Source organism: Schistocerca cancellata, chromosome 1 (genome assembly GCF_023864275.1).
Source record: "Schistocerca cancellata isolate TAMUIC-IGC-003103 chromosome 1, iqSchCanc2.1, whole genome shotgun sequence".
Classification (NCBI taxonomy): Eukaryota; Metazoa; Arthropoda; class Insecta; order Orthoptera; family Acrididae; genus Schistocerca; species Schistocerca cancellata.
In genome coordinates this window covers 561,348,864-561,364,908 of record NC_064626.1, presented here as the reverse complement: position 1 = coordinate 561,364,908, position 16,045 = coordinate 561,348,864, and the positions used below count along the sequence as shown (strand labels likewise).

Genomic DNA, 16,045 nt, shown 5'->3' with positions numbered 1-16,045 from the left:
TGCATGAGAGAAAGTTATCACATTAATCCTTACTAAATTAAAGGTTAGCACATTTGTCCAACAACCCCTCACTTATTGTGCTGTGAAGCACAATAAGATACTACGAAAGACCGAGAAAATAGCAGAAAACTTCTCTAGGATGGATACATACATTTTTCTGCAGACTGCATTTGTCTTCCAAGGTATGATAAATTTTGGTGCACAGACTTGCTGCTATTGAATAAAAAAAATGGAGCATTGCATTAACATAGCAAGTTGGAGGTATCCCACCTCTATGATTGCATTCCTATCAATTTATTTCTTTTTATATTCATTTTTCAGTTTACAGTTTACATCCACGTACATAAGAAGTGCAGTCATAGTATATAACTGAATTTATTAAAACATGAATCAGACTTTGCTTCACTTGAATTTATTGACCAGACTACTTTACTTCACTATATGCCAATTCCAGTAGAGTATTTATTTTTCACAGACACCTTATTAATTAAAAGATACAAATAATTGAAGTTCATATTGTAGCATGTCAGAGTAGACTTCGGCTGAGCTAACACTGTTTTGAAAATACTGAAACCATTCATTCATTATAAAGCCCGAGATTCCAACCCTTGAGTAAACGTCCCTCAATTTGTGTGAAACTAACTTACCAGATAATTAATGCTAAATTTCAAAAGTATCTAGATTCTCCATCACTGATTGCGCCAATATACTTATTAGATTCAAGAGTTTACTGCTGTACTTTTGTTACCCTATTTTAACTGAATCAGATGACACCTTTCACTAACTGATTGACCCTTTAAGGGATTACATAAATTTGCACTGATTATAAATCTAAAGATGGTGCCTGTACTCATAAATGGATTATTCCCAATGTGATTGTACAAAATGGTCCTATGGTGACCTGGATTTTCCGAAACCACTACATATTTTATAAACCAAAATAACTGTCATAACATACAGACCATCCAAACCTAGCTGTTTTTCAAACCAAAACATATTTTGCAGAATTGGAATATGTTCATATGCCAGTCTTTATAAGGGTAACCCATAAGCTCACAAGCAACCTGTAAGTCGAAGTCTGCTGCTGGTAATCACAAGAATAACATCTCCAAAAAAGTCTGTCACCTATACCATACATCATGTAATCTCATCTGTGGTATCTTCGTTAAGTTTTTTAGGTTAGATGGCCTCGGGCAAGTACAGAAAGGGCAACAGCCTCAACGGGTGCGGGGCAAAGTCAGGACATGCGGGACCAAGCAGCAATCGGTATTGTAATTGTAAACTGTCAAAGCTGCGTTGGTAAAGTACCGGAACTTCAAGCGCTGATAGAAAGCACCAAAGCTGATATTGTTATAGGTACAGAAAGCTGGCTGAAGCCAGAGATAAATTCTGCCGAAATTTTTACAAAAGTACATACGGTGTTTAGAAAGGATAGATTGCACGCAACCGGTAGTGGAGTGTTCTTCGCTGTTAGTAGTAGTTTATCCTGTAGTGAAGTAGAAGTGGATAGTTCCTGTGAATTATTATGGGTGGAGGTTACACTCAACAACTAGTTAGGTTAATAATTGGCTCCTTTTACCGACCCCCGACTCAGCAGCATTACTGGCAGAACAACTGAGAGAAAATTTGAAATACATTTCACATAAATTTTCTCAGCATGTTATAGTCTTAGGTGGAGATTTCAATTTACCAGATATAGACTGGGACACTCAGATGTTTAGGACGGGTGGTAGGGACAGAGCATCGAGTGACATTATACTGAGTGCACTATCTGAAAATTACCTCGAGCAATTAAACAGAGAACCGACTCGTGGAGATAACATCTTGGACCTATTGATAACAAGCAGACCCGAACTTTGCAACTCTGTAAGTGCAGAACAGGGAATCAGTGATCATAAGGCCGTTGCAGCATCCCTGAATATGGAAGTTAACAGGAATATAAAAAAAAGGAGGAAGGTTTATCTGTTTAGCAAGAATAATAGAAGGCAGATTTCAGACTACCTAACAGATCAAAACGAAAATTTCTGTTCCGACACTGACAATGTTGAGTGTTTATGGAAAAAGTTCAAGGCAATCGTAAAATGCGTTTTAGACAGGTACGTGCCGAGTAAAACTGTGAGGGACGGGAAAAACCCACCATGGTACAACAACAAAGTTAGGAAACTACTGCGAAAGCAAAGAGAGCTTCACTCCAAGTTTAAATGCAGCCAAAACCTCTCAGACAAACAGAAGCTAAGCGATGTCAAAGTTAGCGTAAGGAGGGCTATGCGTGAAGCGTTCAGTGAATTCGAAAGTAAAATACTAGGTACAGACTTGACAGAAAATCCTAGGAAGTTCTGGTCTTACGTTAAATCAGTAAGTGGCTCGAAACAGCATGTCCAGACACTCCGGGATGATGATGGCATTGAAACAGAAGATGACAAGCGTAAAGCTGAAATACTAAACACTTTTTTCCAAAGCTGTTTCACAGAGGAAGACCGCACTGCAGTTCCTTCTCTAAATCCTCGCACAAACGAAAAAATGGCTGACATCGAAATAAGTGTCCAAGGAATAGAAAAGCAACTGGAATCACTCAACAGAAGAAAGTCCACTGGACCTGACGGAACACCAATTCGATTCTACACATAGTACGCGAAAGAACTTGCCCCCCTTCTAACTGCCGTGTACCTCAAGTCTCTAGAGGAACTGAAGGTTCCAAATGATTGGAAAAGAGCACAGGTAGTCCCAGTTTTCAAGAAGGGTCGTCGAGCAGATGCGCAAAACTATAGACCTATATCTCTGACGTCGATCTGTTGTAGAATTTTAGAACATGTTTTTTGCTCGCGTATCATGTCGTTTTTGGAAACTCAGAATCTACTACGTAGGAATCAACATGGATTCCAGAAACAGCGATCGCGTGAGACCCAACTCGCATTATTTGTTCATGAGACCAAGAAAATATTAGATCCAGGCTCCCAGGTAGATGCTATTTTTCTTGACTTCCGGAAGGCGTTCGATACAGTTCCGCACTGTCGCCTGATAAACAAAGTAAGAGCCTACGGAATATCAGGCCAGCTGTGTGGCTGGATTGAAGAGTTTTTAGCAAACAGAACACAGCATGTTGTTATCAACGGAGAGACGTCTACAGACGTTAAGGTAACCTCTGACGTGCCACAGGGGAGTGTTATGGGACCATTTCTTTTCACAATATAGATAAATGACCTAGTAGATAGTGTCGGAAGTTCCATGCGGCTTTTTGCGGATGATGCTGTAGTATACAGAGAAGTTGCAGCATTAGAAAATTGTAGCGAAATGCAGGAAGATCTGCAGCGGATAGGTACTTGGTGCAGGGAGTGGCAACTGACCCTTAACATAGACAAATGTAATGTATTGCGAATACATAGAAAGAAGGATCCTTTATTGTATGATTATATGATAGCGGAACAAACACTGGTAGCAGTTACTTCTGTAAAATATCTGGGAGCATGCGTGCGGAACGATTTGAAGTGCAATGATCATATAAAATTAATTGTTGGTAAGGCGGGTACCAGGTTGAGATTCATTGGGAGAGTCCTTAGAAAATGTAGTCCATCAACAAAGGAGGTGGCTTACAAAACACTTGTTCGACCTATACTTGAGTATTACTCATCAGTGTGGGATCCGTACCAGGTTGGGTTGACAGAGGAGATAGAGAAGATCCAAAGAAGAGCAGCGTGTTTCGTCACAGGGTAATTTGGTAAGCGTGATAGCGTTACGGAGATGTTTAGCAAACTCAAGTGGCAGACTCTTGCAAGAGAGGCGCTCAGCATCACGGTGTAGCTTGCTGTCCAGGTTTCGAGAGGGTGCGTTTCTGGATTAGGTATCGAATATATTGCTCCCCCCTACTTATACCTCCTGAGGAGATCACGAATGTAAAATTACAGAGATTTGAGCGCGCACGGAGGCTTTCCGGCAGTCGTTCTTCCCACGAACCATACGCAACTGGAACAGGAAAGGGAGGTAATGACAATGGCACATAAAGTGCCCTCCGCCACACACCATTGGGTGGCTTGCGGAGTATAAATGTAGATGTAGATGTAGAAGTTGATTGGTAAAGTTTAATTTGCATCTGAACTTCAATCCTGCAGTACTTCCAGGTTAAGATCTGTGCAGAGTATTATAAAAATTTTTCCATGTAAACTACACACATTTCTGAGCATTTTTTTCTGTAAGTGTATCCATTAACAGTATGATCTGATACAAACTTCGGATTGTCCATGCGGATTTCAAGTACAAAAGCACACTGTATCAGCTGCTGCCATAAGGTTCCTTGGGATTGTGAATATATCTGAATGAATAACTGTTTCATTTGGAAACTGGAACTGCTCACCGTACCAGATATAATGACAATAAATGTTGTAATAATCTAAGTTAGTTAAAAAGTTGCGTGGAGTACGTCATCAGAATATTTCCCATAGTAACAATTTTACAACAAATCTACAAATAGCCTTCAACCAGACACTGAGGGCAGAATAAAGGTTTGCAGATGTATCACATACCATATGACAAAAGCAACACAAATTTGAGCATCAACTGAGCTGTGGCTGACCACTAGCAGCAGCATGGTCAACAAAGGTAATATGATCTATCTGATCAGCTAAGATCTTAGTCAGTTTGGTGTTTCGGTTTGGCCATTTCTCACCGATATTTTTTTTTTTTTTTTTTTTTACTAATTGCGCATTTTCTTAAAATCTCCAATATAATGTAGGCCTAGACATTCCCCAGGGGATCGCTTGGCAGCAGCTCAGGCCAAGTCTGCGACCATGTTAAAAGAAGACATCATCCAACCATGAAGTGGTCCATGGTCTCTCCACTGATCCTGGTTCCAAAGAAGAGTGGATCATGGTGTCCATGAGACGATTACAGAGCACTTAATGCAAGAATTGCACCAGACATTACCCAGTTCCATTGCTGCAGGATTATAATTATGCTTTACATGGTGCAATAATTTTTAATGTGCTGGACACGAAGCAATCACATACTTATAGCAACACCATAAACAGTTAACATATACATGTTCAAGCAGAACAGCAACAACTGTTCACTGCAATTATATCAGTAATTTATCGCACAGTTTACCACCAACATCAGGCCCGTCTCTGGTACGGGCAACATGGTAGCCAACTGTCTTTCGCGAACGAACAGTGTGTTGAAGCCCATGGACCAACACACTCACCCAGGTGCAACAGACTAACCAAGAACCAACAGACTAACCAAGAACTTCACACTTTCCTGAACGATGCCAACTTGGCATTACAGTTAAAACTTGTTAATGTCTCTGGTGCATTTGTTAAAATATTTGTGACATTTCACAACTAAGATCCGACCATTCCTGATGGCTCAATTTCACATGCAAGCCTTCAATAATATGCCATCCCAGGACCGCCACGAGTGGATGTGCATGTTTATGCTATGCCGCCAGCACAGCAAAGTGTCCCCCCACGTACACGGACCAGTGGGAAAGTTCCCCAACATCACCTCACATTTTGTACAAGTAAATCTGAATGTCATGGGTCCACTACTTCAGTCACAGGATCAGCAATACTTACTGACTATCTTACATCGTTTCACTCTATGGCCAGAGGCGGTAACATTGGACAACACCTTTGCAGAAACACTAGCCTTCACCTCCATGTCCACATGTTTATCGAAATTTGGTTGCCCACTGCACATAACAGGTCACAACAGGCAATACAAATCGGAGCTATTCGCCAAGCGTAGAAGTTTCTGCAGGTACTTCCATCATAAAACCATAAGTTACCACCAACCAAGCAAGGGTTTGTTCACTTAAAGCTGCTCTCAAACGCCATGAATTGACTTGGACGATTGCTCTACTGATTGTATTACTTGTTCTACAAAATACTCATGAACCAGACACAGACACTTCATCTGTAGAACTGGTTTTCAGCAAAGCAATATCTTCCTGGCGAATTCGTCGACGTCCATTTCTGCAATACATCACGCATGATCAGACAGACTTTCTGCAGCACTTGCACAAGCACACTGCTTGTTTTCATCCGCATCAATGTTCCAGACTGGCATCACTCTTTTGCATGTATCATGACCTGGCCAGTTGTTCACACATTATGCTGTGCTGTACATGGGCGCACGCCATGTGTTACAAAGCAGTGCACAGATGTTAAGATACTGCCGTCAACAGCAAGTTCACAATTGTCTCCACTGACTGCATCAAATTAGTGTACATCTTTCACGGCACATCACCAGCAAAATTTTCACTCTGGATGGAATGGGCACTGCCCTGCACATTTCAAAGATGAGGCTCCCCTTCCACCACGGGGGCTGATGTAGCAATACGTCACTGCCATCTGCCGTCACCTGCCGTATGTTGTCATGTCCAACAAGTGGAATTGCATGCGCCACCACAGATAATGTTTGAGCGACAATGCTCTGTATTCCTTGCTTTCCACTTACTCTCAGGGAGACTATACATACAATGTAACTGGATAAAAAAATCTAATCATCAAGCGGCAGCAGGAGAAAAAAAAAAAAACCACACACACACACACACACACACACACACACACACACACACACACACACACACACACAGGGTGTATGTAAAGTCCAGGAACACTTTCAATTATTTATTGCACAAGAACCAAACATTATACAGATATCATACCTATGTCATTTTGAAGAGAAACCCTGAAAGTTTTTTTTCATGTATAATGCCACAGTGTAGTTTGGTAATTTGCCGATAGTCAGTGCTAGTCGCAAACATGGCGAGTTGAATCGGCCACGGAAGTGACTGCCACAGTTGACGATGCCATGCTGGGATGGATGTGGCAAGAATTCAATGGCCAACCGAGGTGAAGTTCATTTTTGCAAATGGTAACCCCTATTATTTATTCCATATTCGTCTTCTATGTGAAAAAACCACATTAATTTTAGGGAACATTTTTTTCGAAAAACCGATGGTTTTACCAGTAGACCAAGAATGAAGCAACATCGGGAAAAATTTTCAATGGAAATCTTGTATGGTTTCTGAACTCTGTCAACTGAACTTGAAATGGCCTTGAAATTCCTCAGTAGGGATTAATCTGAAAGCAAATACCTTTGGCATTAGCAGAACCCAATGTGCACCACTTTGAGGGTGCCGAATCAGAGACAGCATTGTGCTTGTGCCAGCACAATCAGAGAAGAGAACAGTGAAGCTTTGAGGCTAAATAATAAGCATCATTGTTAGGGAATTTGAAATCATGTCTGGGGGCTCAGAGAAATTTTACCTTTGGACACACTGAAAATTTCTCAACTGTGCTCACTTAGAATGACTCTTGACTGGCATGACACTCATAAATTTTTCTCTTATGAACTTTGAAAAAAATGTGTGTTAAGGGATTTAGAAAAATTCCACCTCGTCGAACTCTGATGAATTTTGCCTTTTGTTACTTACAACAATCTCATCTCTTGAGTCTCTAGCGAGTTGCTGCAAAGTGAAATTTTTCCAAATCCATACAAGCAAAATTATTCTCAATATGAATGTTTGGAGCTCATAAGAGAAAAATGTATCTGATACACCATGTCTCTTAATCGACTTTCTCGGGGCCGTCTTTCATTTCTGCCTTCTCTCCATATTTACAAATAACGGTTTATCATGGGTAAAGGTGCCCTCTTAAAAGACACACAGTTGTTGAGACACCAAAGTAATTTTCTGAAAGAGCACACTTGAATACTGTATGGTTTAGTTTCACGTTGTGGCGTAAACAACAGTGAGCATGTGTTAACAAATGGGTCGTGTACACTGTAATAAGTCAGTCATCCTGTACCATGCTTGCTGGATGTTTCATTGAAGGAAAAACCTAAGCAAACCAATAATGGTAAAAGTGATAGGTACAATTTACTTTTCGACTCTAATCTTTCCAAAATGGCTGATTACACACCATTAGAAATAGTGAGAATAATAAAAATTGTTGGCGAGTTTCATGACAATTATGCAGCCCCACAGAGATTGTATGCCGAAAGGTATCATGATACCTGTCATCCCACAAAGGTTAGAATTATGTATCTGGTAAGACGAGCTGAAAGAGGGGCCTTTAAGAGGCATCCGAGAGCGGCGATTTCGCTGGGAGTTCGTACTATCGTCACTGAAGATTCACACCTTTTGACTCTTCAGATTCAGCAAATGCACACCGTGCCTCAATCAACGGTATCTCTTATTTCAAGATACTTTAAATTCCACCCATATCGCTTAAATATCACCCAGCAATCGAGCCTGGGGATCCTGAGAGATGCGTGGCATTTTGTTGATGGGATGATACGCAAATATGTCGTGATCCGTTTTTCTTCGCACGCACTCTCTTTACAGACGAGGCAAACTTTGACAATATGGGAGGAGTCAATCTCCATAACGCTCACTACTGGGCTGCTTCCGCCCAATGCTGGCAATGAGATCACCGAACGCAGAGATGGTGGTCAATCAACATCTGGGTGGGCATAGTTTGAGATTATGTGGTAGGTCCTGTTTTTTATGGTGAAACGTTGAATGGCTTGCGCTATCTTCATATTCTCCAGAATCTGGTGCTTCATTTACTAGAAAATATCGTCCTACACATACGAGCATGTATGTGGTTTCAACATGACGGCGCCCCTTCACGTGAGGCCTTACCTGTCAGAAGGTACCTTAATGCAACTTACCCAAGTCCATGGATTGGTGTTGGTAGTGCAATTCCTGAATTCCTGCCAAGATCGCAGATTTAACACCACTGGACAACTACTAATGGGGAGCTGTGAAGCAGAAAGTGTACTCCAGTTCCACTGACGATGCCAGAGGATATGAGAGAAAGGACTGTGGTGGCTTTCCAAGCAATCACCCACCAGACATGGAATGATGACGAGACCAGTTTCCAACAGTGTGCAAATGTGCATTAGCAAAATGGGCAGTTGATTCTGCATATGAGATCTTAAATTTCCAGGAAGAATCATGTTGATCAGCCCTTCTCAGGGCTAGTGAAAAGTCCACTGCGCAACCTCCACGTGGTTCACGTTGGTTTCCGCTAATGCCAACTGTATTTGCTTTCCGGTTGATCACTACTGAAGAATTTCAAGGTCATTTAAAGTTCACAAAAACAGTGAACAGAGTTCAGAAACCAGATAAGATTTTCACTGAAAATTTTTCCCACTCTCGCTTCATTCTCGAGACACTGGTAACCTGGGAAAGTTACAATGAAGTACCCTTGGTGACAAACCATTAGTTTTTCGAAAAAAATGTACCTTACAAACAATGCATTTTTTTTCGTGTACAATACGAATATGGAATTAAAAATAGGGTTACCATTTGTAAAAATGGACTTGACCTTGGTGTGACCTTGTAAACAGGGTTCAAGGTCATTTTGAGGTAACCACTGCATGACCCCCTTAAACATTACAACTTTTACTAGATACTTTTGCAGAATTGTGCCGCTCCAGAGATATCGGCCAGTATAGATTAAAATAGGACACCCTGTATACGGGTATTGAAATTTGGAAGCTTTCGGAGCAAGCTGCTGCTCCTCCTGACAGAAGGATTGAAGGGGAAGGAAGACAGGTGAAGGAAAAAGGACTGGTGAGGTTTAGGAAATGGGGAGAGTTCAGGAAAGTCACTCAGAACCACTGTGTCAGGGGAGACTTGCTGGACAGGATGAGAAGGAAAGACTGAGTGTTGGGCACTGTGCAATTTGAAAACCTAAAAGCATAAAGGTGGAAGACTAGGTAATATGCAAGACAGTGATTACTAACAAAACATTGTGCACGAGTTAATAAGAGCTGAAAGCTAAGTGCATTGTATCTGTTAGAGGTAGGACAAAATAGACAGGTCAGCAAATAAAAGATACAGAATACTAAAAGGTAGTGAAGAACGGAATAGTTACTGAGAAGGAATGCTGAGATGGAAGAAATTAACGTAAATTAAGGCCAGGTGGATGGCAAGAACCAAGGACATGTTGTAACACCAGTTCCAACTGCGGAGTTCTGAGAAACCGTTGTCCGAGAGAAGAAGACATATGGCGAAGTCCACTGGGCAACCTCCATTTAGGTCACGGTTGTTAAGTTGTTGAGCATGCTCTGCAACATGATACTGTGTATTGTTAGTATAAACCCCCCTGCCTACGCCCATTCACCGTGACTGACAACTTGATGACAGTCCTGCTGCGAAAGACCCAACAGTGTTTATTTAACAGCTGCTACACAACATGCATGTCATTTCACAGGTGGCTCTCCCTTTAATGATACTTGTTTTGCCAGTTACAGGGCCAATATAGGTGATAGTAGGAGGGTACATAAATAAGTCTGAACAAAGATGTTTGCCTCAAATGCTAAGGCTGTATGGGTGGGAACTTTTAGCATGGAAAGGAGGCAACTGCCAAAATGTAAGTACTGTTGTTTGGTACATCTAAACCTACATCCTACATTTATACTCCGCAAGCCACCCAACGGTGTGTGGCGGAGGGTACTTTATGTGCCATTGTCATTACCTCCCTTTCCTGTTCCAGTTGCGTATGGTTCGCGGGAAGAACGACTGCCGGAAAGCCTCCGTGCGCGCTCAAATCTCTGTAATTTTACATTCGTGATCTCCTCAGGAGGTGGAAGTAGGGGGGAGCAATATATTCGATATCTAATCCAGAAACGCACCCTCTCGAAACCTGGACAGCAAGCTACACCGCGATGCAGAGCGCCTCTCTTGCAGAGTCTGCCACTTGAGTTTGCTAAACATCTCCGTAACGCTATCACGCTTACCAAATAACCCTGTGACGAAACGCGCTGCTCTTCTTTGGATCTTCTCTATCTCCTCTGTCAACCCAACCTGGTACGGATCCCACACTGATGAGTAATACTCAAGTATAGGTCGAACGAGTGTTTTGTAAGCCACCTCCTTTGTTGATGGACTACATTTTCTAAGGACTCTCCCAATGAATCTCAACCTGGCACCCGCCTTACTAACAATTAATTTTATATAATCATTCCAGTTCAAATTGTTCCCAGATATTTTACAGAAGTAACTGCTACCAGTGTTTGTTCCACTATCATATAATCATACAATAAAGGATCTTCCTTTCTATGTATTCGCAATACATTACATTTGTCTATGTTAAGGGTCAGATGCCACTCCCTGCACCAAGTACCTATCCGCTGCAGATCTTCCTGCATTTCGCTACAATTTTCTAATGCTGCAACTTTTCTGTATACTACAGCATCATCTGCGAAAAGCCGCATGGAACTTCCGACACTATCTACTAGGTCATTTATATATATTGTGAAAAGCAATGTCCCATAACACTCCCCTGTGGCATACCAGAGGTTACTTTAACGCCTGTAGACGTCTCTCCATTGAGAACAACATTCTGTGTTCTGTTTGCTAAAAACTCTTCAATCCAGCCACACAGCTGGTATGATATTCCGTAGGCTCTTACTTTGTTTATCAGGCGACAGTGCGGAACTGTATCGAACGCCATCTGGAAGTCAAGGAAAATGGCATCTACCTGGGAGCCTGTATCTAATATTTTCTTGGTCTCATGAACAAATAAAGTGAGTTGGGTCTCACACGATCACTGTTTCCGGAATCCATGTTGATTCCTACAAAGTAGATTCTGGGTTTCCAGAAATGACACGATACGCGAGCAAAAAACATGTTCTAAAATTATACAACAGATCGATGTCAGAGATATAGGCCTATAGTTTTGCGCATCTGCTCGGCAACCCTTCTTGAAGAGTCGGGTCTGCCTGTGCTCTTTTCCAATCATTTGGAACCTTCAGTTCCTCTAGATACTTGCAGTACACGGCTGTTAGAAGGGGGACAAATTCTTTCGCGTACTCTGTGTGGAATCGAACTGGTATCCCGTCAGGTCCAGATGACTTTCCTCTGTTGAGTGATTTCAGTTGCTTTTCTATTCTATTCCTTGGACACTTATTTCAATGTCAGGTTTAATGTGAACAGAAGTGTGTAGCTAACCCTCGGTGAGGACAAGGTCAACAGCAAGGGAAGTGGCATGGGATTCGGAATAGATCACTGAGAAATATACTTGGGAGAAGTTACATAGTTACACATCGCTTGACTGCTGACTCATTGTTCTGTTTCAGCCTTTTAAGAGAGAATTCTGCAATCAAGTAAAATGTCTCTGAACTGTTCGTAAGCAAGTTGACTGCCACTGTCCACTGCTCCAATAAATAAAGTTATTATTCTATGTAATTTGGAGAGTGGATAATTTACACACTAGCTGGCTTTGAAGATGCACGTCTAATAATTGTAACAGTCCTAATTACAGCTGCACTGACAACACTATCAATTATACTATAGTTCCAGCACAACAGCAGTACTTTATGTGGCACACAATTTCTACAAATGGCTATGGGCTGTAACCACAGCTGTCATTATCTGATATTTAACTATAGCAAATCATACCAAAAATGATGCAATTTTGATAAATAATCACTGCACTGTACATTTGAAATAGCATACTGTCATAGCATAGACAAATTTAACTTCCTGTCACTTTTTTGCAACAAGCCATACCATAAATGATGTGTTTTGAATCAGCTAATTTTCATAATACCTATGTCAAAATACAAAAACCACCAAATACAAAATTCATCTCCACATGACTTAATCCTATATGGTTTTTCCCAAGTCCTGCTAATGATGTGAAACGTTATGTGGCACCTCACTGGCTACATTTCTCTCCATGAAGCAAAAATCTAACTTGGCAGGTACTACTTTTCTAAATTCGCACTGTAGTGGAATGTGAAATTTCTCAGCATGACATTACGAAACTCTACTAGCTCCTCATTCACAAATGCCTTCACATACTGTGAAAGGATGCTTTTGCACTGCTGCTTCAACCACATGTTTGGTGGATTAACTTTGATGAGAAACTTTACTACCCATCTTGCAATCCCGAACTTATTGCTTAATGATTTTCTTCTTTTCATGAAGCTTTCCTGGGTGGTAGTTAATGTTTTTCAAGTGATGCCAATGTTAAAAATGCAGTGAAAGCACTGGAACTCTACAGTTCATGGAAAGATCTCTCAAATTTATAAATAAATTAGGTATTGCATGGATAAATAACGCAAGCTACAGTTTTGTACAGGACATGCTTTCTGTTAGTGAAATATTTGGCGTTTCAAATAAATTTAACCAATTTCACACACCTTTCATATATCTTCTACATGCATTAAGGTAGAACCTTAGACAGAATTAAGTTACACATGAAAACTAAGATTTACTCTGGCACAAGTTGTAAGTTGTCAGTTGATTTGGTTGCCATTAAGGGTCTCCATGGTGCAGCGAGCTCAATCACTATCTCATTCATTCTTAACCCTGTATCTATCATACTGAGATGGCAACAGAACAGCAATTTTGTTTTGTCAGTTTCAGTAAGCGCAATTCATAACCACACAGCACACGTGTTTGCTTTGCGGAAGTTTGTGAAACACTAGGCTTGCAGTCCCCCATCCCCCTTTCCAACAATTTTCAGCAAACTGCAACATCACATAGTAATAGTAGTAAATCCGGTAACTCCAGAAATGCTTGCAAAAGTATTGGATAGGTTTGATTATCATCTGAACATTTCTTGTATATTTTGCAGAGAGCACATTGAATATTTGCGCAAGGTAAATGAAAACTTTGATCTCAAATGTAATTGTAAAAAGTACTCCAAAGATTGTAAGTACATGTATGTACGAGCTATATATACTTGTAAAACCTGACAATTCTTTTGATAACAAACTTTGCACTCTTGAACTTCACCCCAAGTTTCTATTTTAATTTACTGTATTAATTGATTTTTAAATGAGAGTCAAACACTTTGTGATTTAAGAAATTCATCGTACATTCTCGCACGTAGTTCATCTTACGAAAACAGAAATTTACTTTGAATGTAATGCTTTTCGAACCACTAATCGCGACATTTTCCCGTGACCTGTTAGAAATAGGTTCATTTCAGCAGTTGCCAGAGAGCGCCAGATAACGGGCGTCACCGCGCTTACGCAGCTACGATGACGCACGAAACCCGATGTTCCTATGTGTAAAACATTAAAAGATTTTACATTATGACATAAAAGAAACAAGACAAAAGAGGATACTTCAAGAGCATCGGAATTTCGTGAATCATACTAAAATGCATAACTCGGCTTAAAGTGCACATTTGTATGTCCAGATTCCGCTGCAAATTTTATTGGAGTACCGGTATTGTATTATCTCATGTTTGGTTCTTTATTATTGCATAATGCCATACGTGCACTTGAAATGCAGCGGACAGTTGAAACTAGCCAACAGTGGGAAAAACACTTTGTTTCAAATAAATTGACTGCCTCAGCGGAAAAGATTTAATAAAAGCCAAATTTCTTTAGCAAAGCGACAAAAATAACTTCATTGTTCTGCAAGGCGATTAATGCTTGACTGTCAGAAAGGTGGATATAAAATCTTAATCTAACAACATATTCTAGCCTTATGTAATTATGCGAACATATTACAATTCATTTGCTAGCTCACGGCTACAAAAATACGTTTTGTTTTCATTTAATGTAAGAGCAAGAAACAAGGGAGGAAACAAAAAAACCACTGAACGTAAACAGAGGTCATGTGGAGATGACCCACCTCCCCACCACAACTCAGACTGCTCTGTGCATCAGCCCCAGATTTACAATATTTCCGAACCGGGACAATACTAGATATTGGCACCCAGCCACACTTCTGTAACCAGAAGCAACTGCGCATGTCCAAGTGCCCGCAAGCAACTGCTCAAACGAATCTAATTTAAACAGCTGTCACGTCGTGCTCATCGGAGGCAATTTGTTGTTATGAAGCGTTGCATAGTCTTTCTAAAGCCTCTGACACACTTTGCTGTTGGCAGACGCTCGTCTGAGCACTGTGTTTAGTTGTTCTATATGGCGCATTTCCTTTGCAACTTAAGTTTCATTTCTGTTTTCTTTTTTTCTCTCATTCATGTTTTGTTGCTGCAGAATTATTCTGCAGTAGTGGGATACAGCAATATCCTTTGTTCGAGTATTGGTTCTTACCAGTTAAAATCATAAAAATTTAACTGGAAACTACAACAATGAAAAATTCCCAGAACTCTAAAACAATTCCCGGGTTTTTCCCCGTTTTCTCCAGGATGGAAAAATTCCAGGGTTTTTCCCATATCTCCCGGTTGTCCCGGGTCGTATACAACCTGCCCAAGTATAAGACAACCATGAACACGTACTGAATTCTGCCTCTGTACTGACATGAGAATTTACAATGTCTCTTGCTTCAAAACTTATTGTCTGCCTGCCGCTTTCTCATTGGCTGCAAAGAACCAGCAGCTGACACTACCTTTGTTGTTCCTCTTGTACCTCACAGTAGTAATTGACAACAATGTTGCACAAAACGTGTAAGTACGCCACTGGACCACATCTAGACTTTTACAGTCTTCTGCAGAAGTGTATACTATTGTTGGTTTTTTTCTTCTTTTCCATTTTAAAGTTAATTCAGTTCAGACTACAAATAGATTCAGGCAAACTTCAGTTTAAAGGTCATAAATGCTCATAAAAAACCCAAGTACATGGTTGGCGGCATAAGTCCCTGCCCCACGCACGTTGTACGTTCTCAGCAAAGCTAACCTGTTCTCAGTGTTCCCCCTGAAACTCCTCCCTAGTGCTATGCATAACCAACTGTGAAACACAAACTGCAATATTTTCTAGGCTGCAGGTGATATGTAACAACAGTAACTAATACATAAATGAAAGATCACAACCAAAATTCAGTCCAATTCTTGAACTTTAACTCATTATGCAAACTAGTGATGTCTGTTGGTACCATCTGTGACAGGTTTACCAATGCAATTTATTCTTGCAATGATGATTACAGTCAATTTAATATGATTTATCTCATTTATTACACACTTAATTCTGGAGTAATTTTTTTTCTTGTTTCATCTGAATGTCATTATTTTGTTCTACTAACGCTGACTAAAAGCTGGCAACATTTCTACCCAGTATTACAATGCGTGAACAGCAACCAAATTTCTAATTTGCAATATACGTGCAAAATCATTAG

The 16,045-nt window shown here is 40.5% G+C and overlaps 1 protein-coding gene across 2 annotated transcripts in view; it reads right to left on the bottom strand.

The window, feature by feature from the left end:
* Nucleotides 1–16,045, bottom strand: part of LOC126181157 (caspase-8) — a 155,276-nt gene that overhangs the window by 46,779 nt on the left and 92,452 nt on the right. The gene's annotated exons all lie outside the window — the stretch shown is intronic.